General features: G+C 39.9%; 1 protein-coding gene and 1 pseudogene across 1 annotated transcript in view; one reads left to right on the top strand and one right to left on the bottom strand.

Moving 5' to 3' along the window:
- Positions 1–14,343, bottom strand: part of Kat2b (lysine acetyltransferase 2B) — an 88,255-nt gene that overhangs the window by 58,768 nt on the left and 15,144 nt on the right. The gene's annotated exons all lie outside the window — the stretch shown is intronic.
- LOC107149686 lies at positions 6,939–13,838 on the top strand (annotated as a pseudogene).

Here is a 14,343-nt window from a genome sequence, read left to right on the forward strand (position 1 = left end):
AAAAAAAAAAAAAAAAAAAAAGAAAGAAAAGAAACGAAACCCAGTTTGGCATGTGGTGCATACCTATAATTCCAGCAACTCAGAAAGCTGAGGCAAGAGCATCTCAAGTTCAAGGCCAGCCTCAGCTACTTTGCTGACTTCAGATTTAGTGGTAAAGCACCCCTGGGTTTAATACCCAGGACCAAAAAATAAAATAAAATAGCATAAAAGTAGCAAATTCTCCAAAAAAGCAGAGAGCAGAATGATAGTTACCAAGGACTTAGGATGCAGGTTAGAAGGATGGGTGGTGGGACTGGGGTTGTGGCTCAGAGGTAGAGCACTCACCTAGCATGCATGAGGCACTGGGTTCAATCCTCAGCACCACATAAATGTAAAATAAAAATATTGCATTCATCTATAACTACAAAACAAATATTTAAAAAAAAAAGAAGGATGGGTGGTGATGTTGGTTAAAGGGTACAAAATTACACAGGAAAAAATACGCTCTGAAGATTTATCATAAAGTATGGGGTAAGTACACTTAATAATAATATATACTTGGAAACTACCAAGAACTGATTTTAAATATTCTCAATAAACAAAATTATAAGCATGTGAGGTGATGGCTGTATTAGCTTGATTTAATCTATGCACAATAGGCTTGGTAAGTGTCCCCCAAAGGCTCATGTGTTAAAGACTTGGTCAACCAGCCTGTGGTGGTATTGGGAGACGAACCTTTAGGAGGTAGGGTCTAGTGAAAGGAAGTTAGGTCATTGGGGCATGCCCTTGAAGGGTACATTGGGACCCTGGTCTCTTCCTGTCTCTATTCTTTTGACTCCCAGCTGGCACAAGGTGAACAGGCCTACTCTATCATGTACAACCACCATGATGTACTACGCTGCCACAAGCCCAAAGCAACAGGGCCAAGAGATCATGGATATCAATCTCTGAATCCATGAGCCAAAATAAACTTTTCCCTTAGAGTAAGCTGATTAACATACATACGTCAAAACGTCATATTGTACAGCATAAATATACACAATTTGTCTATCTGTGTGCTGGTGATTGAACCCACAGCCTGTCTCATACTAGGCAGGCACTCTACCATTGAGCCACACTCCCACTCACAATGTTTTTATAATCCCTCCATTTTGTAACAATTTTTTATTGAAGAAACAAAGGAATTCATAAAAGATATGTACTCCAGCCAGGCTCAGTGGCGCATGCCTGTAATCCCAGTGGCTCAGGAGGCTGAGACAGGAGGATTGCGAGTTCAATGCCAGCCTCAGCAAAAGTGAGGCACTAAGCAACTCAGTGAGACCCTGTCTCCAAATAAAATACAAAATAGGGCTGGGGATGTGGCTCAGTGGTCAAGTGCCCCTGAGTTCAATACCTGGTACCCCACCCCCACCCAAAAAAAGGTATGTACTCCAATCCAGGTAACTTTACCCTATATGGGTAACAATTGGGCTGGATGAATGTATGCAATTTTTACTTGTCAATTAAGCCCTAATAAAGCTGGGGAAAAAACTAAAGGGTTGAAAATTAGAGGGACAGAGGGCACCAACCTTTTATTCCTTTCTAATGCAAAAAAGAGTAAAGGAAAAGCAGAGTAACTGGCCAAGGCAATAGGCCCCCAAAGGAAGCAGCTTCAAAAGGCAAGAGAAGGACTCTTATAATCTGCCTCCCTGAATAATCTAACGGATCCATCTAAACTGAAAAACTGACAATACCGTATCATGTATAAATTGTAATATACATCAAAAAAAGTACATGTATGTAAAAACAAAAATTAATGTTCAAAAAATGAAAAACAGAACAAAATTAAAATGCATAAAATTAAATTAGAAAAAAGTTAATGTACAAATTTATTACTTTACTTTTGACTATACAATACTTAGCTTCATCACTTTCTAAAACATACCCCAAAATTAGAATTCTCCTTTGGTAGAATGTTTGCCAGGTCATTTTGTTTCTGGAGACTATGCAAAATTTTCCTGAAGGTCAATCTGAAGCCTTTGGGGGACAGGCCTCATTCGGAAAACAACTAGGTCAAAAATTTTGTGTCAGTTATTTGCAGAAATAATTTTATTTAAGATTATTTTTGCCTTGTAAAGTTTTAATCTCTTTTTAGTGGTAAACTATGAAAGGAATCGTATTAATCCCTTCAGAGTCTTCACTATATAATATAAAACACTCTAATCGAGGTGTTAACATACAATGGAGAACTCATGGAAATGGATGCCATGATTGATTTTAAAGCCGATGAATCACTTTTCTTTTTCCTTAGCCAAAAATATGATCATTTATTCCAAAGTGTGATGGGCCATCTCGATTTTAATTCACTTTTTTTTTTTTCTTTCACAGTTCTAGGAATCAAATCCAGGGCCTGGTACATGAAAGGCAAGTACTCTGCCACTGAGCTATTATACTCCAGCTTTTAATATACTATTCTGGGTAGAAATCAACACACCAGTTATTGAAGTGCTTATACATTCATTCTCGTAATAATATAAGAAAATTAACAGCCAGCGCTGTGGTGCACGACTATAATTCCAGCAGCTTGGGAGACTGAGGCAGGAGGATCACAAGTTCAAAGTCAGTCTCAGCAACAGTGAGGCACTAAGCATCTCAGTGAGACCCTGTCTCTAAATAAAATACAAAACATGGCTCGAGATGTGGCTCGGTGATCGAGTGTCCCTGAATTCAATCCCTGGTATAAAAAAATTTTTAAAAAATCAACAGGAATACAAAATTCTGTCATCCTCCTAAGAAAGAAAATTTTGCTTAGAGGCCTTTTCCTTACTTTAGTTTTGAGGAAATGGACACCAAGAGGAAAGATTTGACTAGTTCGAGCAATGACTCACTTTTCTTAAGACTACAAAACACTTGACCCAAATGGATTCTGACTCTGAATTAGAAAGAGCTGCTTTGGTTCAAACAGAAGGGCCGTTCCCTTCCCTTGGGATTGAAAACTACTGCTTATTATAAAACTACTGCTTATCTTCTTGCTTATTTTGAAAACTAGCCTGGGTAAAAATTTAAATGCTTAATGTCAGCGTGAAACTGGAATGTCCCCAAAAGGATCCTGTGTTAAAGGCTTGGTTCTCCAGCTCCTAGCTATTGAGAGGGGGGGCCTACATGGAGGAAGTAGGTCACTCGTGACATGCCCTTGAAGGGTACACAGGCACTTCCTCTCTCTGCTTCCCAGATGCCGTGGGGTAAGCAGCTTCATTCCGCCACACAGTCCCTGCTCTGATGCTCTGCCTCACCACAGGCCCAGAAACCATACGGCAAGTGACCATGGACTGAAGCCATAAGCCAAAATAAACCTTTCCTCATTTAAGTTGATTTAGCTCAGGTATTTTGTCAAAGCAACAGAAAGCTGACTGATCCTTCAGAAAATGAGACCTAAATTCCCTCTGACTCTGCCCGTAATGAAATCTATGGTATTTCCTCAAACCTCAGTCTGTAGCCCAAAGTAGAATGGAACAGAGAGGTGGAGATGGGGGCAGATATAAATGAACCTGTGGGAGTTTGCTAGAAGGAAGGAAGAGAGAAGCTTTACTGGAGAAATGGATCACTTTTATAGCAAAAGAGTGTCTTTCTTCCTGTGACAAAGGTCAGGTAGACGTGGGGTGGAAAGGGGAATGCTGAGGCAGAAGAAGGATCATGAGTGAGATGGGTTACGCATCCTACAATAATAGGGTAGGGGACTAATAGATGAAGATAGAAGCTGTGGACAAATGGCTTGAAAGGTGGGTAAAAAAAGCCTGGACACGTTACAACAAAAGAGTAGCTTCTCTTGAAAAGAAGGTCACACAAGTAAGCCGAGCACAGTGGTGTGCGCACCAGTAATCCCAGCAACTTGGGAGGCTGAGGGAGGACTGCAAATTCAAGGACAGTCTCAGCAATTCAGCAAGACACTGCCTCAAAATAAAAAATAAAAAGGGCTGGAGTGTAACTAAGAAGTCACACAAGGACAATTGTAACTGTGCTCTAGAATACTCTGTAGTCCAGATGCATAGAGTTCTCAAACTCTCTAATGCTCCCCTCTCCAAGGAGGCCACTGATGGACCCCTTTTGACCAAGGCTCCTTTTCAGTCCTCACCCAACTCAGTTTCTAAGCACCCGAATCTCAGCTTTGGTTCTCACCAAATCCACATCACCAGCAAAACTCTTCTCAAACACCAGTCTTCCCCAAAAAGCCACCTAGAGCCTCATCATTACAATAATACACATACTACCACTACCATCATCATCATCATAGCAAACCAGACTCGGACCCATCCTCACAACACTCTCAAAACAACAGCTCCTTCCAGCCAGTTACACTTCTGCTGAGGAGCCAGTGATTTACTCCTCCAGTGTCCTTTATCCTCCACACACAGTCAGCCACCAGATTCAGCTGAGCTTCCTCACCTTCTCTCAAAGTCATACAGCATTTCCCCTTACTGCTTTTGTAGCCATTGGGATCTCAAGCTTCCACTGAGAAAATAGCCCTCACCCTGTTCTTCCTGGTGCCAGGGTAGTCTCTAAATAGCATTTTCCCCCTCAAACAATCCCATCTCTACCAAATTCAAAGACTGCTCCTTGCCCTTTGGGGCTGTTGACCAACATCAGACTTGTTACTTATTACTGTACTCAACCCCATCCTGGGCCAACACCCAGATGTACCCCCTTCTAACTGCAAAGCTGAACAATTTACTGTACTGAAAATCAACTCACATTAAACCAAAAAAGGGTCAGTCCTTATTAAAAGAAACATTTCTTTAATCTTAAGCATTTTTGATACAAGTAGGTACTCTTCCACTATCTAAAAAGCATGTTTTGTTGTTGTTTTGTTTTGTGGAGCTAGGAATCAAATAGAGGACCTCATGTATGCTAGGCAAGTGCTCTACCACTGAGCTGTATCCTAGCACTAAAATGCATGCTTTCTTAAAAAGACATGCCCTCCTGGGCATGGTGGCACAGCCTCTGGCTATAATCCCAGCATCTCAGTAGGCCAAGGCAGGAGGATCACAAGTTCAAGGTCACCCTGGGCAATTTAGCCAGACCCAGTTCCAAAATAAAATAAAAAGAATTCTCTCTTTGCTTTCTGGCCTCCATGAGGTGAGCACCTTTGTTCTGCCACGGCCTTCCTCACCACTGGCCCTGGAAACAATGGAACCAAGTGACCATGCCCTGAAATCTCTGAAACCACGAGCCAAAACAAGTCTTCCCTCCTTTTAAAAGTGAATGAGTAAAATAAAATAAAATAAAAAAAGTTGGGGATATAGCTCAGTTGTAGAGCTTGCCTAGCACAAACAAAGCCCTGAGTTGGATCCCTAGTACCAGGGAGAGGTGTGGGGGGAAATTATAATAAAAATCTCTCAACTACAATGCACAATTCCCTCACAATTAACCTGAGACTTAAGTCATGACTCGCAGGTCACTGCTATTTTAAGCTTTGACGTATGCTTCCTAATTTAATACTCCCTCATAAAGTTTGCATTGATGTACACTGTCTCAGCAAGATTAGAGAATAATCCTTCCCCTACACTCTTGCCTACAGTTGAGAATCCCTACCAATAATCTAATCAATCTTTTGAAAATTAATGAAGGCCCCAAAGCTTTGATCTGCATTTACTGGAATGGCCTAGGAGTTTTTTATATTATTGGTATTATTATTTGTTCTCCTGAGCACTGTCCAGTTCCTGGGTTTGGTCTTTTAGTATGCTGCTCTTTTTATTACTGCCTTAAAAGAATTTTAGGTACTAACCTTTGGTCTGTTCTATTCATTGCAAATGCTTATGGATTTTGTTGAGATCTGTGTTTCATTGGTTTGGTTTGGCTGTATACAAACTTTTAATTTTGTATAAAGTCAAAATCTATGTTTGGCATTTAAGGCACTGCAAACAATTTTCCTACTAACCAAAAGGTAACAAAAATGAATTTCACCTAGCATTTTAATGAGTTTTTTAAAAAAATGTCTCTATGAAAATGTCAACATCACAAAATAAAAAAATAAAATAAAAAATTAAAGCTGAGAAATGATTCCAGATTAAAGAATATAGAGACATGACAACTAGATACATATGTAATTCTAGACTGGATGTTTGATACAGAAAAAAAAATATGAAGGACATTTTTGGGTCAACTGATAAAATTAGAATACAAGCCATAAATTAGACACAAGCATTACATTATTGTTAAATTACCACAATTAGTAATGGAACTGATGTTATATAAAATAATACCTTTACTTCTAGAAAACACAGATTAAAATATTGAGAGGAAAAGGGCTATGATATATATATGCAACTTATATAATATAGGGAAAGCTATTGTATTGTGTTATATCTGCATGTAAATTAGAACAAATGGCAGAGCAAACTGGATAAAATGTTACCAATAGCTAGATCTATGGAAAGGATATATGGGAAATTCTTCATTTCTATCCTTGTAATTATTATGTAAGCTTCCAATTATTTCCAAATAAAAATGTTTTCAAAAATCTTTCTTCCATCTGAATTTGATAATCCAGCTTTTATTTCAAATGGCCTTCCAAGAGCCTGTTACAAATCATCAGTATAATTACTCAAGAACTGGCTAATCCGTGACTTATGGGAAAGGATCATTCCTCCCAGCAGGACTCAGTTCCCCCAGTGTCCCTTATATGTGGAGGGCCAGAAGAAGGGAAGGGAAGGTGTAAATCAGAGGAATGGAGGAGGTTTTGCTTATTTTACATCTCTCCAGGAGGGTGCATGTTGGCCCATCTTTGTACTATGTTAGACTTGCAAACACCCAGGGTACCACAGGGTGACCCACCATGTGTCTGCTGCCAAGAATCACAGTGCAGCTGTTGCCTTGCTGAGAACAGGAAGCACACTGTCACTGTGTGCTATGACCCTTACTAAGCTCTGGCTCCATGTATCACTGACCTGCACTTCTCATGAGGACAGCCTGCCAGTCCTCACATGCCCTGCATTGTGCATGGGCAGCAGCTGAGCAGGAAACTAACATGTCCACGCTTCTTTGGACCAGAAGCAAATGGCATCCTGTCTACAGGATTTGAAAGCTGGTCAAATACATGTTTTGTTCATGGGAACATGGGATCAAGGCTAGAAGAGGTAAAATTAACAACTACAATAAGCCTACTGAATGAACTGCAAAAGGCTAATCAATTAAAAGTGTTTCCTCGATGGGCAGAGTGGTGCATGCCTGTAATCCCAGCAGCCAGGGAGGCTGAGGCAGGAGGATCGCAAGGTCAAAGTCAGCCTCAGCAACTTGGCAAGGCCCTAAGCGATTTAGCGATACTCTGTTTTAAAATTAAAAATTTAAAAAAGGGGTAGGGATGTGGCTCCATTGTTAAGCACCCCCTGGATTCATTCCCTGGTACCCCCCCAAAAAATTGTTTCATTTTTATAATCATAGATATGGAATGGAAAAAAGAACAGTCTAAAAGTAAGAACAGAAATCCAACAGAAATATAATGAGAGCCACATCTAGAAGTTTAAATATCCCACTAGCTACGAAAAAAAAACTAAAAGAAAAACTTGGGGGCCAGGTGTGGTGGTGTACCCCTGTAATCCCAGCGGCTCAGTAGGCTAGGCAGGAGGATCATGAGTTCAAAGCTAACCTTAACAACATCGAGGTACTAAGCAACTCAGTGAGACCCTGTTTCTAAATAAAATACAAAATAGGGCTGGGGATGTGGCTCAGTGGTTGAGTGCCCCTGAGTTCAATCTCAGTACCAAAAAAAAAGAAAAAAAAAAAAAAACCTTGGGGGATAGCTCAGTGGCAGAGCACTTCATTTGCTTAGCATACGTAAATCCCTGGGGTCAATCCGTAACATGCAAACAAACACAAACACACACACACACACTCACACACACACACACACAGAGTCAAAAGAAATCAATAAAAAATGTACTTTACTAATGTATTATCATTCTGTCAGGTAAAAAAAGTTATTAATATTACCATTTTCCACCTTTTTTTTCATACTTAGTCTTCCAAATTGGTGTTCATTTTATACTTGAAGCTCATTTCAATTCAAACTAATCACAATCCAAGTAAGCCACAAATGGCCTTGCAGCTACTCTGTCAGACAGTGCAAGTACAGATGATGCACCAAGAAAGCTTGTCTGCAATAAATGCAACCAGTGCCCCCTTTTCAATACAGTGACTTCAATAACTTATCAATAAAGGGAATAAACCAAATTACGTCAAATGTATTAAATATATGCTGAATTATAAAAGTCGGCCCTTAATCACAGTTCAGCAAACCAACAGGTGTGTACAATTATAATCACATAAGCCGAAACATTACAACAGCTCCGAGGACCTTGTTCCCTCTACAAAGACCTAGAGAGTCAAGCCTTGGAGGAAAAGAGGATTCCCTGGCCAAAAATGAAAGAAAGGAATTACAGGGCATGTGAGCCTCCAGGTCCAAAACACAGATAGGGAAAGTTTAAAGAACCCACAAGCCTGGGAGCCAAAACGCAATGCAGATGGTGGGGAAAGGCCTGGAAGGTATGCAGACATGAAGTATCTGCTGAACTCCACTCTGAGGATAACAGGCAACCCAGAGACGTAAACACAAGAGCATGACCAAATTCAATCACTTCTTCCTAGGAATGCTGAGTGTGCAGGAATAGAAATAAGAACAACAGGAGCTGCAGCAGACAGGACCAAGGAATCATAAGGAAAAGGCTGAATTCAGGAAATGCTGAAGGGATTTTGGAGGGAGACTAAACCAGAACTATATAGCCAGAGGAAGAGAGAAGTAAGCTATCAGGTGAGTAGGACAATGTTCTCCATGTTCTGCCCTTAGATCCTGCTGTTCTGTTCTCACAACTCCCCATGAGGTTAGAAACCTGCATCTGCAAGTCTGCATTAGCCAACAGAGGACACTCAGCCAAGAAGAAAATGCTGACTTCCTTCAGGTAGCTCTGTCAGTGTGCCAGCTGAGCCCCAGAGGTATGCCATTTGTCATCAGCACCACACATGTATAAACGGGAACTGAGAGGGATCAAGGGCTGGAGGTCTACACAAATGTGGTGTAGCCAGAGAAAAAGCGTTGAGTTGTGGGATGTGGCGGCTCATGCCTGCAATGCCAGCAACTCTGAGGCAAGAGAAGCAAGGTTGAAGTAGAAGGATCACAAGTTTGAGGTCAGCCTGGGCAATTTAGCAAGACCCAGTCTCAAAACAAAAAATAAAAAGAGTTGGGGATGTAGTTCAGTGGTACAGTGTCCTGGCTTCAATCCCAGTTGTACCCCCCACCACTCCCCAAGAAAAGAAAAGAAAATGTGTTGAGTCAAATAATCTTCTTAAATCACATAAATATTTGAAATAGTCCGTGAGTAAAATACTGGCATTCTCTTTTATTGCTCAAGAAATAAGATACCTGTTTAATCATTAGAGCTAGCTCCTTACTTTCCATAGAAAGTTATAACAGTAAACAAGCAGAAAAAAAAAGAGATAACTATAATAACAAGGATTAATTCCCACAATGAAGGTAACAGCAGCTCTGAAAAAAGAAAAAGAGTTCTACAGAAGCCAGATACAGTGGTGCACACTAGTAATCCCAGCCACTCCACAGGATGAGGAGGGAGGATTCCAAGTTCAAGACGAATCTCAGCAACTTAGTGAGGCCCTAAGGACTTAGCAAGGCCCTGTCTCTAAAAGAAAAAAAAAGAAAAGAAAAAAGGAGGGGGGCTGGGGACATGGCTCAGTGGTTAAGGGCCCTAGGGTTCAATTGCAGGTGCCAAAAAAAAGTAGAAAAAGTTATACATAAAAGCTGAATAAAAGTGGGGAGGGAGTAGCTCAGTGGTAAGCATTTGCCTGGTACTTAAAAGGCCCCAGGTTCCATCCCAGCACCCAAGGGAATAAAAAAACCTTTAAAAATTATCACTGGTTGAATTTAATCACCAGTTTGTTCTGGTTCAGTTCATTACAATGGAATCCAAAAATAACAACAGAAATTCCAATGGTATTTTGATCACATGGTTTGTTTCCTGCTTTCTTGGTCATAAAAACAGGTTACTTTTTAAATAAGCAATGCCAAATAAGGAGGGTTTTGTTGGTTGGATAGATGGCTGATTGGTCAATTGGTTGGATTTTTGGTATTAAAGACTGAACCCAAGGCACTTTACCACTGAGCCACATCCCCAGTCCTTTTTTTTTTTTTTTGAGACAGCATCTTCCTAAGTTGCTGGAGCTGGCTTCAAACTTGGAATCCTCCTGCCTCAGCCTCCCAAATCACTAGGATTACAGGAATGCACCACTGTTCCCAGCTTGGAATTTTTATTAATATTAAAATGAGGAGAAACGCTGGACTCAACTGAAATGCTTTGTTAGAAGTGCTTTGTCAAACTTTTATAAACTGAATGTGTCTACCTGGAAATATCAAATAATTCCAGAGAATAGGGTAAAATAGGATGTAATGCCAGTAGTCTATTCTACAGATGACAATTATTAACCCCAGGTAGTTACAGGGTATTGTATTTTACAAGCAAATCTAGATCTACCATTTCATTCTGTAGATGATACTAAATTGCAAAAAGGTGAAGTGATATGGCAAACTGTGGGGTCAGGCCCCAAATTCTTATTTCCTAACTGTCAATTGAAATTCCTTTCCACTAGATCAGGCTCTCTCACTCCTGCGTTTTTTGTCCACCAGACACAGAGGAGTATCAAATTATGGCAGGACACAGACGCTGGGATGAAAATAATTGTCAAAACACTATATAAAACCGGGTGCAGTGGTACACTAAAAATAAAACAAAACTAAAAATTTTTTTAAAAATTAAAAGCTCAATATTTCCTTTAAAATGATCTATTTTCTAAACTAATAAGACTATCCTCATGAAGAAATCAGTGCTATTCTTGAAGAAGCACCCTGCAATTTGGGACAGGACCACCTTCCATGTAGTTAATTACGAGGGTAGATAATTCTGTAGTTAATTCTGAAGGATTCTAGTTGGGCATATGACAGGCACTCTCCCTTTACCAAACAGAAACTGATTTGCCCATTGTTTTTGGCTTCTGAGAGCTACCAGTAAGTACCCTTCTTACAAAAACCACTTGCTAGCCAGGCACAGTGGCACATGTTGGTAATACCAGCAATTTGGGAGGCCAAGGTAGAAAGATTTGTGTCCAAAGCCAGACCCAGCAACTTAGCAAGGCCCTAAGCAACTCACCGAGACCTGTCTCTAAATAAAATATAAAAAAGGGCTGGGGAGTGGCTTAGTGGTTAAGTGCCCCTGGGTTCAATCCCTGGTACCAAAAAAGAAACTCTTATTTAAACTAGACAATGTTTACATTTGCTGTTTGAAGTAAAAGAACCCTCCCCCCATAGTGTTGCAATGTTACTACGGACAATAGTAACTTAATAACCATATATTTGTATATCGGGTACTCTTCTAAAAGTTTTACATGTGGCCAGGTAGAGTGGCACATGCCTATAATCCCAGTGACTCAGGAGGCCAAAGCAAGAGGATGGCAAATTCAAGGACAGCCTCAGCAGTCTTAGCAAGGCTCTAAGCAACTTGGTGAGATCCTGGGGACATGGTCCAATGGTTAAGTGTCCCTGGGTTCAATCCCTAGTACCAAAAAATATGTAAAAGATTTACATCATTTAATCCACAAATTGATCCTATGAGGTAAGTATGATTATTAACCCATTTCACACTGAAAATACTGAGATCCAGGCAGATTAAGTAATATGCCCTTTCTCAGAGCTATTGGTTGAACAGCCAGAAGTTTAACTCAGGCTGGAATATCTTATAATTTTGTCTTAAATTATGAAACCTCTAATCAGACTGCCTTATGACTTGTTTTGTTTGCTGTTTGTTTTGTCTATGGTGCTAAGGAAAGCAATCCAAAGCCTTGCCAATGCTGGAAATCTACTAGTGAGCTATTCCCCCCAGCCCCATGGCCCGAATTTTTGCTAATAATAAGTTAAGAACGTCTTTCCATGTTGGAAAATACTTTTTTTTAAAAAAATTCCCCATATTAAATTTTATAATATCGTTTTTCATAATGCAACCAATTATCTTCTACAGTGGGATATTTAGGTTATTCATAGCATTTTTAATATCATAAATAAGGCAATAACTGCTTTTCACTTAATTTGAGGGCACATCTTAATCTATATGTAGGTTAAATTTCAAGCACGGACTTGCCATGTCAAAGGACATGTACCTTTTATTTTGTTTTTTTTTAATTCTTCATTCTTGACTATATATTGGCAAATACCGGACATTTGTTTTCAAAGCTTGTTAAGAATATAAAAGGAAACAAAGTTGGCTGTTTTCTGTGACACACTGTTTCTGCCTTCCGGCATTCATGTGTGTTTACAAGCACAGAAGGGAGACAATCTGCTCAGCTACAAAAGAAAAGAAGATCTTGTTTTTAAATGTTAATTGATGGGAGATAATAGGATTTCCCAATCAATAACCAAATACAGTTCAAGCCCAGGGCTTAAGGATTTCTTGAGCCCAGTTTTTTTTATTGCATCATATTTCCTGAGATGATACCAAATATTGTTCACTCATGGACAGATTGTAAAAACGGTAAATCATAAGACAGTTCTGTAACTTTTAGGTCTTCCTTTCATACTTGCTACTTTAAAAAAAAAAAAAAAATTACAGCTAGGACCAAACAGTTTAGAGCTGGGACTAGAGCTACTGGGGGGCAAAGGACGTGGGAGGCTGAGGCAGGAGGACTGCTTAAACCCAGGAGTCTGAGGCCAGCCTGGGCAACACAGCAAGACTCTGTGGAAAAAACGGTAGGGAGGAAAGCAGGGAGAGAGAGAAGGATAGAGGGAGAAGGAGAGAGAAACGAAGATTTAAAAAAAGAAACCATGGCTTACACTTTGACAGTAGCACAATCAACACAATGATGTGATTATTAGTGTTTATTTCTTTTGTGAGCTCTATGTTCTATTTTCTTCTCCAGGAGTTACCCCAGTGCCATGACTTCCTGAGAAGATCAAGCTACCTACTTTTTTGCTCTACAAATATTGAAATACACTTCAACTGAAGACAACATAAAACCTCAGACTCAACCTGACACCATGTTCTCCTTGGGGGCTGGCACTGCACCATTTAGATCAGCAGGAAGCTCTTCAAATAATGAGGATGACAAAAGAAGCTACCTACTTATAAATAGCCAGATGGAAGGAGCAAGGACCTTAGTGTACATGTTCTGCCCAGAGCTATGTCCTTGTAATACTGAACAGGAAGCTGGACTCACAGTATTTGGGAGAATGGATAACTGAAGGTAGAAAAGAAAGAATAATGTCCCAAGATCCTCTGTAAACTGGAATTTAAATATCCAGAATAATCTAAGTGCCCATTATTTTTTTTTCTACTGCAGCAGAACAGTGCCTGGCATATGTGAGGAGTGGGGTTCAATCCCCCACAACTGCAAAAGTTACCAACTCAAACAAAATACAATGTCAAAGCAGTTTTTAGCAGCATGGGAAGGATGAGATCACCAAGGCTCAGGTCACCCAGCCTGGCGATAACACCATCTTCAGAAAGATCATTCGGAAGGAAATCTGAGCCAAAATCATTTTTGAGGATGGCCAGTGTCTTGCTTTCCATGACATTTCCCCTCGAGCACCAACACATTTTTTGTACTCCAACTGAGTACAAATTAAAACCTCCCATATAGTCCAGATTTCTGCAGCAGAAGATGTGGATAAAATTCTTCATGGACATTTAATGACTGATGGCAAGAAATGTGCTGCTGGTCAAGGACCAAAGAAGGGTTATTAAATGGTGGTAAATGAAGGTGCAGAGGGGACAGTCTATCACGTTCATCTCCATGTTTTTGGAGGTCAGCAGATAAAATGGCCTTCCAGTTAAGCAGGAATTGGGGAATAACTTTCCCTTCTTTAGGCAAGAATTATATTTGAATTTTCAATATGTTAAACAGCATGCTTAAGTCTGCTTGTGTGTGGAGATATTGAGGAAATATTTTTTTTAAAACTATACATAATAGAAGATGTTGCATGGTTAAAAAAAAATTTTTTTTTTATCCTACAGCTGGGGATATACCTCAGCAATAGTGTGTTCTTAGCTTATGAGAAATGCTGGGTTCAATCCCCAGCACCTCCTCCCCAGAAGAATTACCCTGACGCTCCTATAAAGATGCAGAGTAACAGATTATCTCAGTCCTGTTGAATAACTGCAGCAAAGCCTTATCTTGCCACCCTGACAATGATTATCTTACAGAGACAGATAAAAAAGTTGAAAAGGAAAAGACAAGTAAACATTCAAGAAACACAATGGAGGGTAACCCCAATAAAGAAAGTACTGGCAAATGCAAGAAACAAAGGTACATGCAGATAAAATGAAGCACCCTCCAAGA

This window comes from Marmota marmota, unplaced genomic scaffold (assembly GCF_001458135.2).
Source record: "Marmota marmota marmota unplaced genomic scaffold, marMar, whole genome shotgun sequence".
In the NCBI taxonomy this organism is placed as follows: Eukaryota; Metazoa; Chordata; class Mammalia; order Rodentia; family Sciuridae; genus Marmota; species Marmota marmota.